Source organism: Triticum aestivum, chromosome 2A (genome assembly GCF_018294505.1).
Source record: "Triticum aestivum cultivar Chinese Spring chromosome 2A, IWGSC CS RefSeq v2.1, whole genome shotgun sequence".
In the NCBI taxonomy this organism is placed as follows: Eukaryota; Viridiplantae; Streptophyta; class Magnoliopsida; order Poales; family Poaceae; genus Triticum; species Triticum aestivum.
This window is the reverse complement of record NC_057797.1, coordinates 495,406,788-495,415,440: the sequence shown is the minus strand read 5'-3', so window position 1 is coordinate 495,415,440 and position 8,653 is coordinate 495,406,788.

Here is an 8,653-nt window from a genome sequence, read left to right as displayed (position 1 = left end):
ATGATTTCAGATCTGAACCTATTATGTTTTCATGAATACATGTGAGTTCTTTATCCTATCTTGCAAGTCTATAGTCACCTTTTATGTGCTATGATCCGTTAACCCCGAAGTGACAATAATCGGGACCATTATCGGTGATGACCATAGTTTGAGGAGTTCATGTATTCACTATGTGTTAATGCTTTTGTCCGGTACTCTACTAAAAGGAGGCCTTAGTATCCCTTAGTTTCCAATAGGACCCCGCTGCCACAGGAGGGTAGGACAAAAGATGTCATGCAAGTTCTTTTCCATAAGCACGTATGACTATATTCGGAATGCATGCCTACATTACATTGATGAACTGGAGCTAGTTCTGTGTCACCCTATGTTATAACGGTTGCATGATCGATCACATCCGACATAATTCTCCGTCGCCGATCCAATGCCTATGAGCTTTTATTATATTTTTCTTCGCTTATTTAGTTTTCCGTTGCTACTATTACAATCACTATAAAACCAAAAATATTACTTTTGCTACCGTTACCACTACTACATATTACTTTGCTACTAAACACTTTGCTGCAGATATTAAGTTTCTAGGTGTCATTGAATTGAAAACTTAGCTGCTAATACTTGAGAATATTGTTTGGCTCCCCTTGTGTTGAATCAATAAATTTGGGTTGAATACTCTACCCTAGAAAACTGTTGCGATCCCCTATACTTGTGGGTTATCTGGGCGTGGTTTTCATTGTCCCCCACGCCGCTTGATGGTCAAGGGAGATTCTCTGGGAGGACACCTCGAAGTCTCGCTTTCCATCATCCCCAGAGATAAGTCCCCTAATGAGGAGGACTGTCGGGTGGACTGTGGGCCAAACTGCAAGCACATAGTTCAAATGTTACCCCTGCAACCCGAAATAAAAAATGGGGAATGACTAGAGCATCCTTGTTCACTTACGACTCGGCAAGGGGCTTGTCCCCAGAGAGGTGCCTTGCGATGACATCAGCTTCGGAACCCGAACCATATGGTAGGGATACCTTCCCATTCTTGGGTGCTTCCACCTCCAGGTCTTCAGATGCAGTCCTTTTACTCCCATGAGGAGAAGGGGTATCACCTTCTCCTTCGCCTTTGTCTTTCAAAGAGGGAGCTGCGGTCTCCCCGGACATAGTGTCCGGCATAACTGCAGAGTGGAGGCCACTTTCGGCCTCTTCACTTTTCTTCTTGTTCTCTTGCACTGGGACTTGACACGGCGCTGGGACCAGCATCCTCGTCGACACAGGACCTGCCGAGTCTTCGGGAAGTGGAGCTGAACACCTCATTCGTTCCGCCTTGTTTATCCAGCCCTGGCCAAATAAAGAACTCTCAGTACGTCGCTATGGGATAATCAACCGAGTTGCAATCAGAAATTGGGTGCTTACCGAGGTATCTGGATGGTTGCAGTCGAGACTGATGTCCTCTAACATGTCCGGCCACTGCTTTCCAGTCTTGAAGAACAGTTTCCACATCCCTTCGTGCGTTGTGCCGAAGAACTCCTGAAGGGTCCACGGTCCTTCCGGATTGAACTCCCACATACGGAGAGGCCGTCGCTGGCATGGGAGGATCCGGCGGACTAGCATCACTTGGATCACGTTAATAAGGCTGACGTCCCTTTCGAGGATACTCCGGATATGACTTTGTAGTGTCTGTACTTCATCAGCTGATCCCCAGTCTAGCCCCTTATTTATCCACGATGTGAGCTGTAATGGAGGGCTAGATCGGAACACAGGTGCGGCTGCCCATTTGATGTCGCAGGGTTCGGTGATATAGAACAACTCTCGTTGCCATAAGTCGTAGGTTTCTGGGAAGGTGCCTTTTGGCCAGCTAGTATTGGCAAGCTTGATCACCATAGCACCGCCGCACTCCGCTTGCTCCCCTTTAACCAGCTTCGGCTTCACATTGAGGGTCTTGAGCCATAGGCCGAAGTGTGGGGGGATGCGGAGAAAGGCTTCACACACGACGAAGAACGCCAAGATGTGGAGAAAAGAGTCTAGAGCTAGGTCGTTTAAATCTAGCCTGTAATAGAACATGAGGCCACGAACGAAGGGATGAAGAGCGAACCCTAGGCCGCGAAGGAACTGAGAGATAAATACCACCCTCTCGCCGGTGTGGGGATGACCTGCCCTTTAGTAGGGAGCATGTGGGGGATTTCCGCAGTCAGGTACCTCGCCTTCCGAAGCTTCGTGATATCCTCCTCGGTGACCGAGGAGGCTGCCCACCTGCCTTGGGAGATGGATCCTGACATAACTAGGGGGCCTGGTAACAATGGAAGAAATCGAATCCTGGGCGTTGGAGCCTAAGGTTGGGGAGGTTGAGGAAGAGATAGGCGTGGGGGGAGAAGGACGGGTCTGTACCCCTTTATAAAGGCGAAGAATATCGAATGCCTCCTCACTGGCCTTAAAGCTCGCCTATTCCCAAGGAATCATCAACAACACGGTTGGATTACCCACGCCCATATTGATGAGGATCTCGTGATAAGGGGACATGATCTTTGCTTCGACAAGACGTGTCGATGGAAACCACACCTCGAAACACGGATTGGGAGGCTAAAAACGGTTTGAAATAATGACCGGGCGGAGACGTGGCGTCTCGCTACAAAAGATGTCAGTACATGGGACTTATTAAATATTATACTCTTTGTGGAGCTTGTTTTGCAGAGCCGGACACGTTCTTTGAGTTCAAGGACTACATTGAAATATTCGAGGAGGAACCCGCCTTGCAATGCCGAAGACAATCTGCATGCCGGACACATCGTCATTGAAGCCTGGTTCAGGGGCTACTGAGGGAGTCTTGGACTAATGGGTCCTCAGGCGTCCGGACTGTGTGACATGGGCCGGACTGATGGGCCATGAAGGTACGAGATAGAAGACTTCCTCCCATGTCCGGATGGGACTCTCCCTTGCGTGGAAGGCAAGCTTCGCATTCGGACATGAAAATTCCTTCCTCTGTAAACTGACTTTGTACAACTCTAGGCACCTCTGGTGTCTATATAAACCGGAGGGTTTAGTCTGTAGAGGCAATCACAATCATACTGGCTAGACATCTAGGGTTTATCCATTACGATCTCGTGGTAGATCAACTCTTGTAATCCTTATATTCAACAAGATCAATCAAGCAGGAAGTAGGGTATTACCTCAATCGAGAGGACCCGAACCTGGGTAAACATTGTGTCCCTAGTCTCCTGTTACCATCGACCTTAGACGCACAGTTTGGGACCCCCTACCCGAGATCCGTCGGTTTTCACACCGACATTGGTGCTTCCATTGAGAGTTCCACTGTGTCGTCATCAGAAGGTTCGATGGCTCCATCAATGACCTACAACAATGCCGCCCTGGGGAAAGTATTTCTCCCCGGACAGATCTTCGTATTCGACGGCTTCGCACTGCGAGCCAACTCGCATGGCCATCTAGAGCAGATCGATAGCTACGCCCCAGGTCACTAGATTAGTTTTGGCAATCTGGACTATGTCGCTGATATCCGAGGAGACTTGATCTTCAAAGGGTTCATGACCCCAACCTCCGCTCTGGCCTTAGATCCGGAGCACATCACCAGGTCCGAAGACGGGATTCCCGAGCCCGCCGGACTATATGCGGCCACTAAGCCCAGTACGGGAGAACCAGAGGAAGTAGTGTTGCTGGCAACCATCACGAAGCCGGACTCTCCAACGGACACTAGCTCTGAACCCTCAGAGTCAGCATCGTGTGAGTTCGGCCACAGAGTCTGCTCCCCGCCGTACTCCACGGACTCCCTTCTCCCTGGCCAAACCTCGCCTTTAAGCGAGGCTCTAGACTTGATGTGATCCCTCGTCATTACAGAGGAGCAATGCCGAGAACGACAAGTACCGGGTCGCCTCGTGAGGCCCCCCTCAGGAGGCCGACTCGCGAAGCAGGTCGTACAGCGCCAGCCGTGGGGCGACGAGTCCATCACATGTATGACGTCCCACTGTCAAGATAATAACGACATGGTGCAACCAAGACCAATTTTGATTCTTGTGACAAGGGAGCACGAGTGTCTGCCTCTCCCAAAGCAAGTCCCAAAGCCTTCTGCTTTGGTGTAAGAAAATCAGGATGGATCGGCGCGCCAGGGAAGAGATCATCACCGAGCCCACCAGCACATCAGGATAGCAACTTTAGCAGAAAAAGACTGCCTTTAGTCAGAATAAGTCTAGGCGCTTGTTTCCCTTTGAATTGCCGCCCTATGGCCACCCTTTCCTGCTCATATTTTCGTGGAAGAGGACCAAGGCAAGATAAAAAGGGCAGGGCTGTCTCGATGTAAAGGGATCGAGCCATTCTCTCCCACGTGCTTTGTGTACCTCGAGCTCCAAGTGCTCCATTACACAGCAATCCCACACAAGCAGGAGTAGGGTTTTACACCATAGGGTGGCCCGAACTTGGGTAACTCGTATGTCCCCGTCGTGTCCGGTGTGAGTGAGCATGCTCGTCATGATGTCGCCATAGTCCCCATCGGTCGTAGGTTGCCTAGCAAAGTCACCCAGAGTTTGAACCCTAGTTCTTGGAGAATTTTCTGGACGTAGATCCGGGACTCCGGAAAAATCGTATTTTCATCAATTCTACAAAAGGGGGAGACTGAAAGTGCAATTGTCACCCATCTACAGTTTTTGTATTGATCACAATATGATTTCCAATAACTAATGTCGATTGTCAAGTTTATCTCTGGGCATTGGCATGACTATTTGGTCTACGGACTTCATGTAATGCCCCAAGACCGGCGCTCCAGATGCCTTCCATGTTTTCCAAGTTTCGTCGTTTGTTTTATTTTGCTTGTTGCATTCATCATTGCATATTTTGCATTGCATCATGTCATCATGCCATCATGTCATTAATCTTTGCAACTCAACTAAATAAATTGCATGGATCTTCGGTCCATTTAAACCGAGGGAATTCACATGGTGATTCTCTTTACAACATATCCTCCCAATATTAGGGAGCTATAATAAATATTCCATTCTTTTGGAATTAACCATAACACAGTTGCAAATATTCCCCATCTCTTTTCTGCTTCAAGTTTGCTCCTCAAACTTCGCCCATAAATTATTTCATCTTTTCCTGAGCTCCACCAAAAAATCTTAACATTTTTGGACACTTCTCAAACCAAGTCCTAGTTCAAACCTATTTGAATGAAATTCAAATGAGTTTGAATTTACATCTTTCAATCATGCCTCTCTTCTATTTTTTTGCAACCAGCGCATTTTTGTGAGTCCAAGAAAATAACCCCCATGCCCAAATTCTTTCTCCAACCCTTTCTTTCTCTCATTTTATTTTCTTTGCTATTTACTATTTTTGGTAAATAAAAGAGAAGGGAATAGAATAAGAGGAGAGAAAGAGAGACAGCCCACCTGGGCCTCCCAACCACCAGCGCCAGCCCAAGGCCAAGGCCCAGCCAACCACCCTCCTATCCTAACCCTAACCCGACCGAACCCCACTCCCTCTCGATCCCCTGCACCGCCACCTCTCGTCCTTCTCGATCCCCATCTCTCTTGAACCCCCACTCTCTCCCTCACCCCTCATTCCCCTCCTTCCTCCAGTGTCGCGCGCGGCGCCCACCCCTGCTCCCGGTCATCCTCACCACGAGCCTGCTCCGCCGCCCTGCGTGCGAGCCCCACACGCAACCGCGCCAGGCTCTTCTTCCCTGCGCGCTTCTCCTTCCCTTCATGCTTTGTCTTTGTCATCGTCATCTCCAACTCAGAACCCGGCGCCCAGATCGCCCTCCGCCGCCGGCTCTGTCTCCATCTAGCGCCGAGGACCCCGTTCTCGTCCAGGGTCTGGTCAGATCCCGGCCTCCCTCACATGTCCCCGCGCTCGCCACCAGCGAAGGCCGTGTCCAGGTAGCCGCTTGTACTCTGCTGCGCCACTGCTCCTTCTTTGATTTGGTGAGGACCGGCCGTCCCAAGCCCAGATCCGCTCGTCCACTCCATCCACGCCCTTCGACCACCGGAGTCCCCTGCTTCTGTCATGCGAGTACGTGAGGACGACGACCAGCGCCAAGTGCTGATCGAGCACCCGCCTATGTTGACCCCCTGCCTTTGCGCCAAGTCCATTGCTGCGTCTGTACACCGCATCGTTGCTCATTGCCTGCCAAGACCGCCTTCGTGGGATTTGCCAAGTACACCACCAACAAGACCACACGGATGCTCAAACGAGTACTGAATGAAACGCCGAGTACGACTACTTCCACGATGATACGAGAACAACTACTGTCAATGTGCATTTTGCCAAGTACCACTACCATCGACCCTCGAAGCCTCCTTGGACGTCAAGTTCCTCGCCGTGACCCCGAACATCTACGGAAACTTGTGCGACTAAGAACGTGAACAACTATGGTCGCCAAGATTGCTAGTACCACTACCATCGCCGAGGACAGATGGTACCACTACTTCCACTATCATCGCCACGAGAACGACTACTTTCCAAAATGACCCGTGAACGACTACTTCCACTATGACTGTCCCGGGAATGTCTACTTCCTCAACTTTGCAACGAACCCGAACCGTCCCGTTTGCATGCTTCGAAGGTATAACCGCTGAGATGATGGCCCATGAACGAATGCATGTGTTGTATGAGATGCATGTTTGCATGTTGTATCCGCCCGTGAGCGTTAGTTGTTCCCTCATTTGACACCGCCGTCGACCCGTGGGAACCTGGTAGCCAGGAGCACCCCACCATCTCTTGTGTGTTCCACACATCCGCACACTTCTCTTTTGCATCGGTATCTCAATCGAGTTACCGGAACCGACATGTTGTCGTGGCATCATTTTCGGATTCGCCGCCATGGCACCCCTTTTCATTCCGTCATGGCGACCAAATGCTTCATATCATGTTCATGTCAACTTCTAACAAAAATTGCATAAAAACTGAACATGCCATCCGCATCATGATAATAATATTTTAAATGTTTAAAATTGTTGTTTGCATTAATTTGCTAAAATGTTTTATTTCATAACTAATTAACCATAGCTTCAAATTTAATAAACCTTATATGTAAATGGGGTAGAAAAATGCATAGATTAACATAGTGCACTCATCTTGCATGTTTAACAACTCTAAAGTATGGTTTAGGACAGATCAGTACCAAATCCATAAATTGCATATGAGGATTTTCCGGAATTGTTGTTTGTTGTTTCCGGCCTCATTTAAACTTGCCTAGTTAGGTAGTTTTATTATGCTTCACCTCTTGCCATGTTAAGAACATTTAATTTTGTTGGGTACATAACCAGGAGTGAACTAAATAATCGAACATGGTGTTTCGTCAATATGCAACTTGTTACATATTGAGCTCCACTTAACTTGTAGTGTTGTTTGTGCACTTTGCCATGCCATGCCTCATTAAACCGGACATGCATCATACTTGTTTGTGCATCATGCCATGGTTATGCTTGTGTGTTTACCATGTTGTTTGCTCCTTTTTGGTGTTGCTTCTTCTTGCTAGTTCCAGTAACGTCGCGTTTGTGAGGATCCGTTCGACTATGTCCATTTGTCTTCTTCATGGACTCGTTCGTCTTCCTTGCGGGATTTCAGGCAAGATGACCATTACCTTCGAAATCACTTCTATCTTTGCTTGCTAGTTGTTCGCTCTATCGTTATGTTGCGCTACCTACCACTTGTTTATCAAGCCTCCCAAATTGCCATAATAGCCTCTAAACTTTTTCAACCATCCTAGCAAACCGTTGTTTGGCTATGTAACCGCTTTGCTCAGCCCCTCTTATAGCGTTGTTAGTTGCAGATGAAGTTGGAGTTGTTCCAGGTTAGAACATGGATATGTTGGGATATCATATTATCTCTTATTTAATTAATGCATCTATATACTTGGTAAAGGGTGGAATGCTCGGCCTTATGCCTGGTGATTTGTTCCACTCTTGCCGCCCTAGTTTCCGTCATACCGGTGTTGTGTTCCTTGATTTTGCGTTCCTAACGCAGTTGGGGTTATGGGGCCCCCTTGACAGTTCGCTTTGAATAAAACTCCTACATCAAGGCCCAACCTTGGTTTTACATTTTCCTAACAACCTATAACTTTCCCTTGGGTTTTCGTGAGCTCGAGGGTCATCTTTATTTTAACCACCACCACCCCCCCCCGGGCCAGTGCTCCTCTGAGTGTTGGTCCAACCTAGAGCCACTTGTAGCGCCACCTCGGGGAAACTTGAGGGATGGTTTTAGCTGTACGTAGTGTACATCCGGTGTGCCCTGAGAACGAGATATGTGTAGCTCCTATCGGGATTTGTCGGCACATCCGGGCAATCTTGCTAGTCTTGTTTTACCATTGTCCAAATGTCTTGCAACCGGGATACCGAGTCTGATCGGATTGTTCCGGGAGAAGGGATATCCTTCGTTGATCATGAGAGCTTGTGATGGGCTAAGTTGGGACACCCCTGCAGGGTATAAACTTTCGAGAGCCATGCCCATGGTTATGTGGTAGATGGGAATTTGTTAATATTTGGTTGTAGAGAACTTGACACTTAAATTAATTAAAATGAATCAGCCGCATGTGTAGCCGTGATGGTCTCTTTTCGGAGGAGTCCGGGAAGTTAACACGGCCTTGTGTTATGTATGAACGTAGGTAGTTTCAGGATCACTTCTTGATCACTTCTAGCTTTTCGACTGTCGCGTTGCTTCTCTTCTTGCTCTT